We start from the raw sequence: 13,971 nt of genomic DNA on the forward strand, positions 1-13,971 counted from the left end.
GAGCTGTCCCTGGGAACAAGGACAGAAAGGCGAGGAGGAAGAAAGCAGGCTGCACAGGCCCTCCTCCCTGTCCCCCATGAGGCCTCAGGGAGCCCCTGCCCGGCACCAGGCCCCTGTCCACCTAGCCCGTCCTGTGGCACAACCTCTAACGCCTGCCCTTCCCTGCATTTCCTGGGCTCTCCCCAATAACCCACCTCCCCAGGAGTTGGACCCAGGCCCCTGTCCCAGTGAAACTGGAGCCTTTGGGAGCCCCAAGGAAATGCGGCTCCCCCAGCCCTGCTGGCCCCTTGCTGCCCCAGGCCCCACCCCAGCCCCTGCCAGGGATCCCTTGCTACAGGCCCCAGGCCCCACTCCAGCCCCTGCCACAGAGGCCCCAAGCCCCACCCCAGCCCCTGCCAGGGGCTTCCTTGCTTCCTCCACGTCCCTCCTTTCCTCCGAAATTTGCATCTCACCTTCCTGCAGGGTCACTGCACTCTGCCTTCCAGAGGCCCTCTGGGATCCTCTGATCCTGGCTCCGCTGCCATCCCATAGGTCATACAGTGCCTGTGGCTCACACACGCCTTCACTGCCCAGATCCACGCCTGCCCAGCCCCTGGCTGTCCTGCTTCTGGGCTGATCCGGAAGGAAGCTGCTTTCTGGGTCGGGGGCACCTGCAATCCCTGAAGAGTCCGGCAGAGGGCACTGTTTCCTCCCCCGAGAGAAAACACAGCAAGCCCGGGTCTGTGTGGAAGGGGGTCTGTGCCAGTCACCCATCCGCGGGGTCCACACCCGGCAGCACAGCCCTGCCTCCAGCTGAGAGGCTATCCTGGGAGGGGCTGTGACCAAGGAGGCGACAGTCCCACCTGGCCGTCCAGCCTCTGCCTAAGCAGCAGCCAGTGATCTCAGACACCGGGAGCTGCCATGGCCTCCCACCCTCTGGCCTCTGCCTCCCACTGGCCCACTGGCTGCCCGGGGCTGGCCCACAGCTAGAAGGTCAACTCCTGTCCACGGGCACATCCCCTACCCAGCTCCTGCCCAGCCCTGGGCAGTCTGGGTCACAGCTGCTCCCCCAGGGTTAATCCCTGGCCCTGCTGCTGACACAGGGGCTCCAGGTGCTGAGCAGTATGCCTAGGGCAGTGGGGCCAGAAGGGGACAGCCAGACTGCCAGAGAGGGAGTGTGTGCAGAGGCTGGCATCCCGGGGCCCAGTTCCTGGCAGCCCCTGGCAGTCCCAGGAGACACTGACATGATGGGCATTTGTACCCACTGATGCTGTTGGATACCTGTGGCAGCCCCAGGCCGGCTCCTCCCAGGGTCCGTGGCTCCAGCCTGCTCTTTTACCGGGAAGAGCCATCCAGGCAGAGGCCACTCCACAAGGGCGTCTGGAGTTGGAGGCCTGTGGTGGTCCCTGAGCTCCAACCTACTGTGTCAGGTGTGGACTTTTGGGGCATGAAATTTCTCAGGTAGGGTAGGCACCAGCCACATTCGAGGGCCAGGGCACTGCCCAGCAACCCCTCCGCCAAGGTGCCAGAGAGCGGGACACACCGGCACAGCATCACCCAGAGTGAAGCCAGGGGTCCCTGGAGTGTCCTGAGTCCCCTGCGAAAGGGGCTGTTGTGGGGACACCCCACAGCCCACCACCTGGCCTTGCCCTCTCCACATCTGCTAAGGTGCAAATGTGACCCCTCCAAAACCCAAGTGTTACCACCATGACAGGATTGAGAGGTGATGAGTCCGTGAGGCTGCTCTCCTGTGGGCCCAAGGCCCTTACGAGGCTCCACACAGCGCCCCTGCCCTGCCCTGCCCTCTGCCTTCTGCCATGGAAGGGCGCAGCAGGAAGTCCCTCCTGCGACCAGACCTGGTGCCCAGACCTTGGACTTCCTGCCTCCAGAGCTTTGAGAAATAAATCTCTGCTCTTTAGAAATTACCCAGCCCTAGGAATTTGTCGTTAGGGCACAAATGGACCAAGACACCCTCCCAACATCCCTGGTACCCCACAGGCCAGAGGAGAGTGGGGAGGGAGGCAGCTCTGCCCTAGGCTCCGGCGGGCACAGGAACCATGTGTCGGGAGGCCAGGACTGACTGCAAGCATCAGCCTTGATCTCCCCACCTAGGCAGTGGGGGACAGGACAGGACTCTGCTCCTCCACCTTGGGCAGAAGAGTCTGATTTTTTTTTTTTTTTTTCTTGAGCTAGAGTTTCACTCTATTGCCCAGGCTGGGGTGCAGTGGTGTGATCTTGGCTCACTACAACCTCTGTCTCCTGGATTCAAGCAATTCTCCTGCCTCAGCCTCCCAAGTAGCTGGGATTACAGGCACCCACCACCACGCCTGGCTAATTTTTGTATTTTTAGTAGAGACAGGGTTTCATCATGTCGGCCAGGCAGGTCTTGAACTCCTGACCTCAAGTGATCTGCCTGCCGTGGTCTCCCAAAGTGCTGGGATTACAGGTGTGAGCCACCGTGCCCCACCAGGAGTCTGACTTTGTCCACAGCAGAGACCCAGCATCCTAGAGGTGCGTGCTGTGTGACCTTGGGCAAGGCCCTGCTCCTCTCTGTTCCTGGGGTGTAACTACCTGTTCCCGCCGCAGGGTCGTGGACAGCACTGACTGGGAGGAGGTGCTGGGGCTACCAGTGCTCCAGAGGATGGGGGGCGCAATTAGGCAGGGACAGTGTGGAGGGGAAGGAGGCTGCAGGAGAACTGGGGACCCGTGGCCCAGCACCCAGTAGAGCCTGAAACCCTTCTCATCATCTTCCTGGCTCTGGGCTCCAGCTCCCTCTGTCTGAGGCCTGTGGGGCGCGCGCGCGCACACACACACACACACACACACACACACATCAAATCCCCTGCTCACCAGGGCCCCAGCCGAGCACAACTCCTCCAGCTGTCTGTGCAGCAGAGAAGTCCCAGCTCGGCTCAGAGGGGCTGGGCTTGTTCCCTCCCTGCCCTCCTACAGCAGCTCCTCTGCAGGTGCCAGCAGCTAGCGAAGCATGACGCAGGCCACTTACTCACCACCCCAGGCTGACTCACCTCCCAGGTACCCAGACCCTCCTCAGTGGAAGGAGGGCTTTGTGTTTGGGGCTGTGCGTCAGCACAGAGCAGCATAGAGCCCCTGACGTGCCAACAACAGTGGGAGGACGTCCTGGGATGGGCACCTTTGGGGAGCCCTTTCCAGGTGTGGGGGGCAACAGTGCATGGGGCAGAACCTCCCCCTGCCACCCTTCCCCCATGCGCCCTTGTGGGTGGTTGCTGTGAGCTGGAGGGAGACAGTGAGAAGCCTGGAGGCCGTGGGGACTAGGGGGCTGCCGGGAGAGAATGCTGACGCCGGAAACGTCCACGGGGACCAAGGGGGTGCCGGGAGAGAACGCTGACCCTGGAAACGTCCGTGGGGACCAAGGGGGTGCCGGGAGAGAACGGACCAAGGGGGTGCTGGGAGAGAACGCTGACCCTGGAAATGTCCGTGGGGACCAAGGAGGTGCCAGGAGAGAACGCTGACGCCGGAAACATCAGTGCGGACCAAGGGGGTGCCGGGAGAGAACACTGACCCTGGAAACGTCCAGGCTGTCTGGGGAGGTGAGTTCCTTCACAGGAAGGGTCCTGTGGTGGCCATGACCCCAGTGGCCATGTGGCTGAGGCCCTGGGCAGTGGCTTCCTGACTGAAAGACCCTGAGCCCACCCTGAAGCCCCGCAGCTTTTTCTCCACCTCAGAGACTTTCCGGGGCTCAGTCTTGCGGCGGCCCTCGTGGCGCTTGGGAGGCAGTGGGTGGACCATGAGTGTGAGTTAGGAAGCAGAACTGCCCACCTCCGAAATGGGTGCCCACAAACACAGGACCCGCTCCTCCAGGCCTCAGCCCCCCTCTGGAATGAGGTGAGAAGACCCTCTGTCACAGGCTGCCCTGAAGAAGGGTGCAGGAGCCCCGCGCAACCTGGACCCCAGGCAGCAGAGTCCAAATCCAGACAGCAGGAGAGGAGGGCTCCACACATTACCAGAGGAGCCAGGATCTCAGTTGGCCCGCTCCAAGGGTCATTCACACCTGCAGCCCCACCAATCTGCTGCCCCTCTCAGGGACCCTGTCCTCCACCTGTAAAGTGGGGATGCTGGGCAAGGCGGCTATGAAGTCGGGGGAGACTGACAAGGAGCACATTGTGAACTCTGGTACTGAGGTCACCAGGGAGAGGCCTGGCCCCACTTCCTGTGGAGTGGGGAGACCTGGCCCAGTAGGTCCAGGAGGGAGCAGTCACAGCAGGCCAGCCAGTAAGAGCCAGGGTGCCAGATGTACAAGCATATGGGTGCTGGACAGGCAAATGTCTGAACAGAACAGACAGGGGGATAGGTGGATGGATGGACAGGCAGATGGGTGGATGATCGGACAGGGGAATGGATGGATAGACAGACAGGCAGATGGGTGGATGGACGGACAGGCAGATGAGTTTATGGACTGACAGGGAAATAGGTGGATAGACGGACAGGGGGATGGGTGCCAGATGAACAGGCAGATGGGTGGATGGAGAGACAGGCGTATGGGTGCCGAATGGACAGGCGGATGGGTGGATGGATGGACATGCGGATGGGTGGACAGACAGACAGGGGGATGGGTGGATGGACAGACAGGGGGATGGGTGGACGGATGGACAGGGGGATGGGTGGATGGATGGACAGGTGGATGGGTAGACAGACAGACGGGGATGGGTGGATGGATGGACAGGGGGATGGGTGGATGGATGGACAGGTGGATGGGTGGACAGACAGACAGGGGGATGGGTGGACAGACAGGGGAATGGGTGGACGGATGGACAGGGGTATGGGTGGATGGACGGACAGGCGGATGGGTGGACGGACAGACAGGGGGATGGGTGGACGGACGGACAGGGGGATGGGTGGACGGACAGACAGGGGGATGGGTGGACGGATGGACAGGGGGATGGGTGGATGGATGGACAGGTGGATGGGTGGACAGACAGACAGGGGGATGGGTGGACAGACAGGGGGATGGGTGGATGGACGGACAGGGGGATGGGTGGACGGACAGACAGGGCGATGGGTGGACGGACGGACAGGCGGATGGGTGGACGGACAGACAGGGGGATGGGTGGACGGATGGACAGGGGGATGGGTGGACGATGGACAGGCGGATGGGTGGACAGACGGACAGACAGGGGGATGGGTGGATGGACAGACAGACTTCTTCCACTCAGCACTGCTTGGTTTTCAGTACTCAAACGGCCTGTAGATTTATGTCTACAGCTTCAACACTGGCTCAGCCAAACGCTCATGGTGGAGCAGGAGATGTGGGGAGGGAGGGCCAGCACCAGCGGAGAAAAGGGAGGACAGGGTGGGCATCTTGGCCTCAGGAGACCCACAGCAGCTGGAGCAGGTTTACAAACTAGATCTGACTGGCACAACCATCCTTTTTAAAGGTTTTAATGGAATCACAGTGACATTTTGATCCCATTTATGAACCGGGAAGCCAGGCCCACCAGCCCACTGCACCATTTAATGTCAGCAAATAAAATTCAGTCAATAAGAAACCCCCGTAAGCCCTTTATTACGGCACAAGGCGGAAGGGGCTCGGCATTGCCCATCGTGGGAGGAGGCACTTAAGGGCTGCGAACCGGGGCTGGGCAGCGTGGCAGCCACATAACAGTGGGGGATCCAGCCCAGGGCCCAGCTAAGGCAGGTGGCGAGCAGCCAGGGTGGGTCTATTGGGATCGCATCCGGGAGTATCTATGGAACACCCACTGTGGAAGGGCCCAAGCCAAGTAGAGATCAAGGGTGAGGGTCTCCCAGGCTGGGCCTTGTCTAGGGGGAATCTCTGGGCTTCTGAGATTTGCTCTCAACCAGTCTCCCCCTGACTTCATACCCGCCTTGCCCAGCATCCCCACTTTAGAGGTGGAGGACAGGGTCCCTGAGAGGGGGAGCAGATTGGTGGGGCTGCAGGTGTGGATGAGAGTCACAGCAGGCCAGCCAGTAAGGGCCAGGGTGCCAGATGGACAGGCGTATGGTGTTGAACACACAGGCAGATGGGTGGATGGACTGACGGGGGATGGGTGGATGGACAGGAGGATGGGTGGATGGACGGACAGGCAGATGGGTTGACTCAACCAGCACAAAGAAAGGAGCTGCCAGGGTTCAAGCTTCCTTTCCACAGAGCGGGAGTAGTCTGTGTTGCCTCAAATGTCTGGAGGAAAATGGCCCTGGGTCGTTCCTGGAGAAGACTGTGGCAGGTGGCTGCAGGCTCCTGGTCAGCAGGGCTGGCTGGGCAGGGGAACCTCTGTCCCTCCAGCTTCTGGCACATGCATGTGCAGGTATGCATTGCCACAGTGCATGTGTGCATGTACGCTCCCACACACGAGCACGTGAGCAGCACACACACGGACTGCAGATGGAGCCCCTCGTGGAAATGGGCACACACTCACATGCTCAGAAAGCCAGGGGCTCCCTCTCAACTCACAAGTAAGGGGGTCTCTGCCCACCACCCCATGAGCACAGGGGACCACCCAGGCCTTTCCTGGTTTCTTGCTCTGCACCAATGTCAGCGCGAGGATCAGGCCAGGAGCATCCCCTCCGTCAGGCCTCTCCCATCCCACTACTGCCTCCTTCCCCATTCTGGGCACCCGCCAGCTCCAAGGCACCTGCAGCGCTGGCTCTGGTGCCCCATGGAGGGTCCCCAAGGACAGTTGAGGAAAGGCACAGCCTCACTGCGTGCAGTCAGCTTCCAAGGAAGCCTTGAGAGTAAGGGGACACATGCCTGTCCCGAACAGCAGTGCAGAGACCCCACCTCAGCCTTCTCTGGGCTGCCCCCATCTCTTAGTTGTGACTCAGGGTATCACCCAAGAACATGAATACGAATGAAAGAGGAGCCCATAGCATGCCGATGACCCCTGCAGATGTGTTGGAGAGGGCAATTCAATTAATTAAACACCATGATTGAGTTCCATAAACAGAAAGGCTGTTTATTTACTTAATTGTTGAGCTGCAATAAAGCAGTTTTTTTCAACTTCTGTCCTTTGCAAGCTGTGGACACAGCCCTGCTCTTACATAAGTGACCCTCATTGGTGCCCCTCTGTGAGGGGCAGGGACCCCGCCACAAACAGAAAGCTTGTGTGTAGGCTGAAGGGGTCACGGGGCACGGGAGGGGCGCTGGAGGTTGAGGCTTTAGGGCCAGTGAGGAGCAGACTCTGGTTTTAGGAATAAACTGTGATGAGGCCACTGGCAAAGGTGGTGGTCAGAAGGCCTGGGACCACTTGCCAGAGGGAGACCCTGGCCCCAGGGTCCCACAGAGTGGGGGCTGGGCTGAGCCCTGGGGAGGCCAGAGCATTCAGCACCCACAAGGGGCCTCAGAGACACCCGGTATTCCCCCCGTCACACAAGAATCCTCTAAGGCCTCCCAGCCGGGGCTCCTCCCTCTTAGAAGCTGCCCCGAACTCTGTCCTGCTCCCCTCATCTTGAGCCTTAGGGTAGGGGTTTTGAATAATGTCTGTCATTCAGTTCAACAGCAAGGTATGGTGAGAGCTGGTGGCTTCATTTTTGGAACTGGGGGGCGGGGGGGTAGAGAGAGAGAGAGAGAGAGGTTTGTGAGAGTCCTCATGAGACAGCTCATGATGGAAGTGAGCCTGAGCTGCGGTGAACCCTGTCGCTGAAGAGACAGCCTTCACTCTGGGTCTTGCAGGGGAAAATACAACTCTTTATTAAAATTTATTGCCCTGAAAAATGGGCAGTGTGACTTACTCATCCTGGGTAAAGTGTGTTGCAGGTGGCAGGGCTGAGCCTTGGGAGGGTGCCCCTGTCCACAGGCCAGAGGCCCCTCTGTGCAAAGGAGCAAGTGAGCCTGGGGACCTGCCACCTCCCCATGCCTGTCATGGTTGCCACCCTGCCCAATTCAGGGTGTCTCCTCACCAAGAGTCAGGGTCACAGGAGGATGAACCCAGCTCCTGATCCCACAGATTTGGACTTAGTTCTAGCGTCCCCTCTCCTTAGCCGTGTGACTTCAGCGGCCCCTGCCCACTGAGCTCAGCCCCCATCTACAATGAAGAGGTGACAGCAGCTGCCGCCACCACCCTCAAGTCCAGATTTCTCACCATCCCCAGTCTGGCCAGGCCTTCCTGCCCTTCAGATGGCTGTAAGGATGGCACGGCGTCCAAGTGCAGGGCTCCCTGCCATGGAGTCCACAGAGTCCCTGGCTTCCCTCAGGGACCCCAGGGGAACTGCAGCACCACGTGTGCAAGACCCGGGCTTCGGCCACCCCCTTAAGAGAGAGGACCACCTGGCCCGGTTGTGCCTGGGAGGAGGCTCCCAGTCAAGGGAGAGCCTGGGCAGTAGCCTTAGGGAAAGGTGGGCAGGTGGCTCTCCCACCCAGGGAAGGGCCAGCATCTGGGCCATCCTTATGGCCCCCAAAGCCCCAGACACCTCCCCTGCCCTCTGCAGGCAGCAGAGCCTTCGGCGTCTGGGACCTGGGCAGGAGGAAGAGAACTGGGTGTGAGAAGGGGAGGCCAGGAAGGAAGGCTGGTGGAATGGGGGCATCTGCTTAAGGCTCATCCCAGGACCTCAGAAGGGAAGTGAGGAGAAAACAGTTCCTCGTGAGGCAGCCCTTTTCCACTGGCCCTGCAGCTGCACATCAGACCCAGCTTCTGCCTGCCCATGGGTGCCCTGGGTCCCTCCCTGTGTCCAGCAGAACTGACCTCTGAGCCAAGCCTGCAGTCAGCTTGTCTAGGGTGATGATGAGGCTACGTGAGGGTGCTGGTGGCTCCTGTCAACCTTAAAAAGATCAGGAAGTATGGAATATGGTTAAATGTCGTTTATTTGCACACAATGCTTGAGAAAGGCCACCTGGGTACACAGATTCCAAAGAATGGAAGTTGGTGCTCCCAAGTGGAGAGGTTTAGGGGTCATTTATAACGTTTGGGAAGCTTAGTGGGACTTCAACACTGTCCACACAGGCCAGCACATCCAATTAGGTGGGGCTGTATTCCTTCCGGCAGAGGCATAATGAACACAGAGGATGGAAGAGCCATGGGGTCTTGTGCGCCTTCTGGTCCGAGTTGGGTGCAAGGTAATACAGAGGGAAAGGTCCACAACCGGGAGAGGAGGAGGGCTTATCTCTCGCGTCATTGACTATTAATTGTGAACCTCAAACACCTGAGACAGGTCTAAGTTAATTTAGAAAGTTTATTTTGCCAAGGTTGAGGACACACACCCACGATACAGGCTCAGGAGGTCCTGACGACATGTGCCCAAGGTGGTCAGACCACAGTTTGGTTTTATACATTTCAGGGAGACAAGAGACATGAGTCAACATGTGCAAGATGAACACTGGTTCAGTCTGGAAAGGCGGGACAACTGGAAGCGGGGAGGGAACTTCCGGGTCATAGGTAGATAACAGACAAATGGTTACATTCTTCTGAATTTCTGATTAACCTTTCCAAAGGAGGCAATCAGATATGCATCTATCTCAGTGAGCAGAGGGATGACTTTGAATAAAATGGGAGACAGGTTTGCCAGAAGCAGTTCCTAGCTTGACTTTTCCTTTTAGCTTAGAGATTTTGGGACCCCAAGGTATATTCCTTTCATGTTTTCCCCCTTTTTAAAAGTCTTTTGGAGAAAGCATTTTATAAGAAAATGAGTCTCTGGTCTCAGGTTTTGTCTGCTCTCTCATGGCTAGGATGGTTTATTCCTGTACAGTTAGGTCCGGAGTTATTAGAAAACCTCATTTTTAGAAGGTTGTGAAGTGTCATGTCCTGTGAAAAGAAAATAGGGGGAGGAGGGAGGAAAAACAACAACAAACAAAAGAACAAGCTGGGAAAATTCAATATAGGCCACATTAATCTGAAGCCCATACATTAGTAGGCAGGTATGAAAGTGGCTTATGTATGTAAATAGGTTGCTGTTGTTTTCTTCTGAAGTTTAAGTTGCCTGGCTTCAGTTCACAGGGCTTTATGAAAGCACAGCTTAGTTTTCAGTAACTCCAAATTGGGAAACATGGGAGAAAAAGACAGAAGAAAAAAATCAAAAACATTATTTTGAAGAGTTGTAGCCAAGAAAAACTATAATTCAGTCAAAACTGTAGAAAATAATAAAAACTTTAAAACATTAGGCAAGACTAGAATCTAACAACAGGTATACTATAGGTTTTGCAACATAATTTTTCTTTCTCCAGTTTCCCATTTTTAATAAACACAAATCATGGTAGGACTAGTTTGCTTTATTATACTTGGCCTAATTATTTGTATTCAGTGCAGCAAGAATAATTATTTTTTACATAGGCTCTTTTTTTTTTTAACAGAGTTTTCCTCTGTCACCCAGGCTGGAGTGCAGTGACACAATCTCAGCTCACTGCACCCTCCACCAACCAGGTTCAAGTGATTCTCCTGCCTCAGCCTCCTGAGTACCTGGGATTACAGGTGCATGCCACCACACCTGGCTAATTTTTGTGTTTTTAGTAGAGATGGGGTTTTGCCATGTTGGCCAGGCTTGTCTCCAACTCTTGACCTCAGGTGATCCACCCACCTTGGCCTCCCAAAGTGCTGGGATTACAGGCATGAGCCACCATGACCAGCCTACACAGGCTTTTCAATTGGCCTTGATGGAACTTTGTCTCAAATAAGACTTTTTTAAAGCCCAGTGTAGTCATGGATTCGTATCATCAAATATCTGTGAGTTGGGGGATCCTCTTCTCTTGAGGTTCCAAGATAAAACTTGGGGCTGGTGGGCCTGTCAGAAAGTGACATTCTTTACTTACCACAGTTCAGGAACCCTGTACAGAGACTGTGTAGACAAACATGAGGCTGGTTTTCCCAAGGGGCTTTTATTGGCTCTGTAAGTCAAGTTTGAGTCCTTAAAGGAAAGCACACCATTCCAGTCAAAGCCTTGGTAGAATAACCAGTTTCTCCAAGTGTGTCCTCTCATACATGAAAAGAGATTCTTATTGCACTTATGTAAATAACTGTATTGCCACAAATAGCTTCCAAATTCTGGAGAAATCAGGAAGAGGAAAAACAAATATGTTATAAATTTTGTTCATAGGAATATACTAAATTGTTAAATCCTGTTAATCGCTCCAAAGAAAAGTTTCCTTGGCTCTGAAAAAGCAAAGCAAAGGATTAGCAACATTTTAAGTGAAAAGTCAAAAGGATTACTTCAGTCTTGTAATAGTTCAGTCGCTGTAGTTAATTCCTGTTCCGCTTGATATTCCTGAACATTTCAGTTCTCCATGGGCCCTGAAAGTTTTTATTTTATTCTGATGTCACCATCTCCAAAGCTGTTAAAAACTTGTATGCAAGAGCACCTGTTGGAGTTTTATAGCTTTTTATAAAATCACCTTCTAAGAAGGACCAAAATAAGACAACAATTATCTGTGAATGACAAAAGGTTTTAGGGCAGCCACAGTCAAAATAACCATTGACAAGAAAATTCATTACCTCTGTGGCACACGATAATTTAACATAATAATTATAATTACTACTGATAATGTACACTAAGTCATATCAGAATTATAGGAGTTTCCTATGATTTGGGAACACATAACGATAACATGTTTATAAAAACACAGCCCAAAGAAACCCAAACACCATTTCATATTTGACAACACTTCCTATATAATTTTTATACCAAATAGGACAAATTATGTCATTTTTGGACTTTATGGAACTTAATATCCTAAAAGATTAATTAGGTCAGAAAAAGACATAATTTACAATTTGATTTTGGAAAGTTTGTCAAATATCAAAGGTTTAAAACACTTGATATCACAGGCTATTGCAAAATAAGTCATTCATTTAACCAAAGTGCTAACTTGAGGATTTCAAAAAAGGTGAAAACCTTCATTCTTTCAGAGAAAACTTAATTTTCCAAACAATAAACCCTAATAAAAACAAGAAGCCAATTACATTTGTTTTTCAAAATTTTATAATTAATAAAATTTTAATCTTGATCATAAGATATAATTTTCATAAGCCTTTTATAAACTTTATAGCCTTAATTTATTAAGGAGTTTGTTAATGCTTCCAGAAAACCTTGTTAATCTGACACAGGGGTCCATATGCTAGTTTTGCATCAGTGTGCTTTTGACATTAATGATTTATTTATAGAGAAACTGAGCTTATTTTATCTCTCAAAGTCAGCCTTTACAATCTTACACACCTGCCTCTTCATGATAGTCCCTGGGCCTTGAGGAATTGAATAGCTCTAATTTCTGGCCTGATGTCTCAGGAATGCAGTTTATTTTGAAGGGCATCTTCTACTGGGTCTGAAGATGGAGCTTTAATTCCTGTCAGTGTTTAAAATTTAGCAGGACTTGGTGTTCTTTTTAGATCCAGGAGTCAAACCCTGTAACTCAATGTCACAAGTACTTTAAATGTGCATACAGAGAGATACATGGATGTAATAACTTTAATTTTAAAAAACATTAATCTGTTTTTTTCCTATGCAAACCAAAACTTAATAATAGTATGACAGCATGATCACATAAAAGTTTTTGCTTTTTAAAAAAATACATCCTCTTATTGTGACTTACACAGACCATTCATGACATGCTTGGACTTTTTGGGTTGACCTGAATATCATTTTTATAAACAACCACTCATTTTACTGTAGGACTAAATTGACCATACAGTATTCTGTCTCATATAAAATTATTTCTCTTTAAGCATAAAAGTTTGGAAAATTTGCAACCTGACAATGTAATAGAAAAGAAAAATCCCATTTTCTGAGGAGAAATTCAAGCCAGCTGCAGAAATTTGCATAAGTAACAAGGAGCTGAATGTTAATCTCCAAGACAATGGGGAAAATGTCTTCAGGGCATGTCAGAGGTCTTCACAGCAGCCCCTCCCATCACAGGCCCAGAGGCCTAGGAGGAAAAAGTGGTTTCATGGGCCAGGCCCAGGGTTGCCATGCTGTGTGCAGCCTAGGGACTTGGTGCCCTGCATCCCAGCCACTCCGGCCATGGTTAAGAGGGGCCAACATAGAGCTCAGGCCATGGCTTCAGAGTGTGCAAGTCCCAAGCCTTGGCAGTTTTCACATGGTGTTGAGCCTGTTGAGTGCACAGAAGTGAAGAATTGAAGTTTGGGAACCTCCGCCGACATTTCAGATGTATGTAAATGCCTCGATGCCCAGGCAGAAGTTTGCTGCAGGTGTAGGGCCCTCATGGAGAACCTCTGCTAGGGCAGTGTGGAAGGGAAATGTGGGGTCAGAGCCCCCATGCAGAGTCCCTACTGGGGCACCACCTAGTGGACCTGTGAGAAGAGGGCCACCATCCTCCAGACCCCAGAATGGTAGATCCACTGACGGCTTGGACTGTGTGCCTGGAAAAGCCGCAGACATTCAACGCCAGTCCATGAAGGCAGCCGGGAGGGAGGCTGTACCCTGCAAAGCCACAAGGGTGGAGCTACCTAAGACCATGGGAACCCACCTCTTGCATCAGCATGGCTTGGATGTGAGAAATGGAGTCAAAGGAGATCATTTTGGAGCTTTAAAATTTGACTGCCCCATTGGATTTCAAACTTGCACAGGGCCTGTGGCCCCTTTTGTTCAGCCAATTTCTCCCATTTGAAATGGCTCTATTTACCCAATGCATGTACCCCCAATGTATCTAGGAAGTAACTAAATTGCTTTTGATTTTACAGGTTCATAGGTGGGAGGAACTTGCCTTGTCTCAGACGAGACTTTGGACTGTTAACTTTTGAGTAATGTTGAAATTAAGACTGTGGGAGACTGTTAGGAAGGCATGATTGGTTTTGAAATATGAGGACATGAGATTTGGGAGGGGCCAGGGGCAGAGTGATATGGTTTGGCCGTGTCCCCACCCAAAACTCATTGTGAATTCCCACGTGTTGTGAGAGGGACCCAGTGGGAGGTAATTGAATCATGAGGAAAGTCTTTCCCATGCTTTTCTCATGACAGTAAATAAGTTTCACAAGACCTGATGGTTTTATGAAGAGGAGTTCCCCTGCACACGTTATCTTGCTCTTTGCCTGCTGCTATCCATGTAAGACATGACTTGCT

The 13,971-nt window shown here is 52.8% G+C and overlaps 1 long non-coding RNA gene across 1 annotated transcript; it reads left to right on the forward strand.

The window, feature by feature from the left end:
* Nucleotides 1-3,556: 3,556 nt before the first annotated feature.
* Nucleotides 3,557-7,687, forward strand: LOC112630761. Its single transcript, XR_003120932.1, has 2 exons — nucleotides 3,557-3,843; nucleotides 7,465-7,687. It is a non-coding gene; the product is annotated as an uncharacterized LOC112630761 (long non-coding RNA).
* Nucleotides 7,688-13,971: the final 6,284 nt, after the last annotated feature.

This window comes from Theropithecus gelada, chromosome 8 (assembly GCF_003255815.1).
Source record: "Theropithecus gelada isolate Dixy chromosome 8, Tgel_1.0, whole genome shotgun sequence".
Classification (NCBI taxonomy): Eukaryota; Metazoa; Chordata; class Mammalia; order Primates; family Cercopithecidae; genus Theropithecus; species Theropithecus gelada.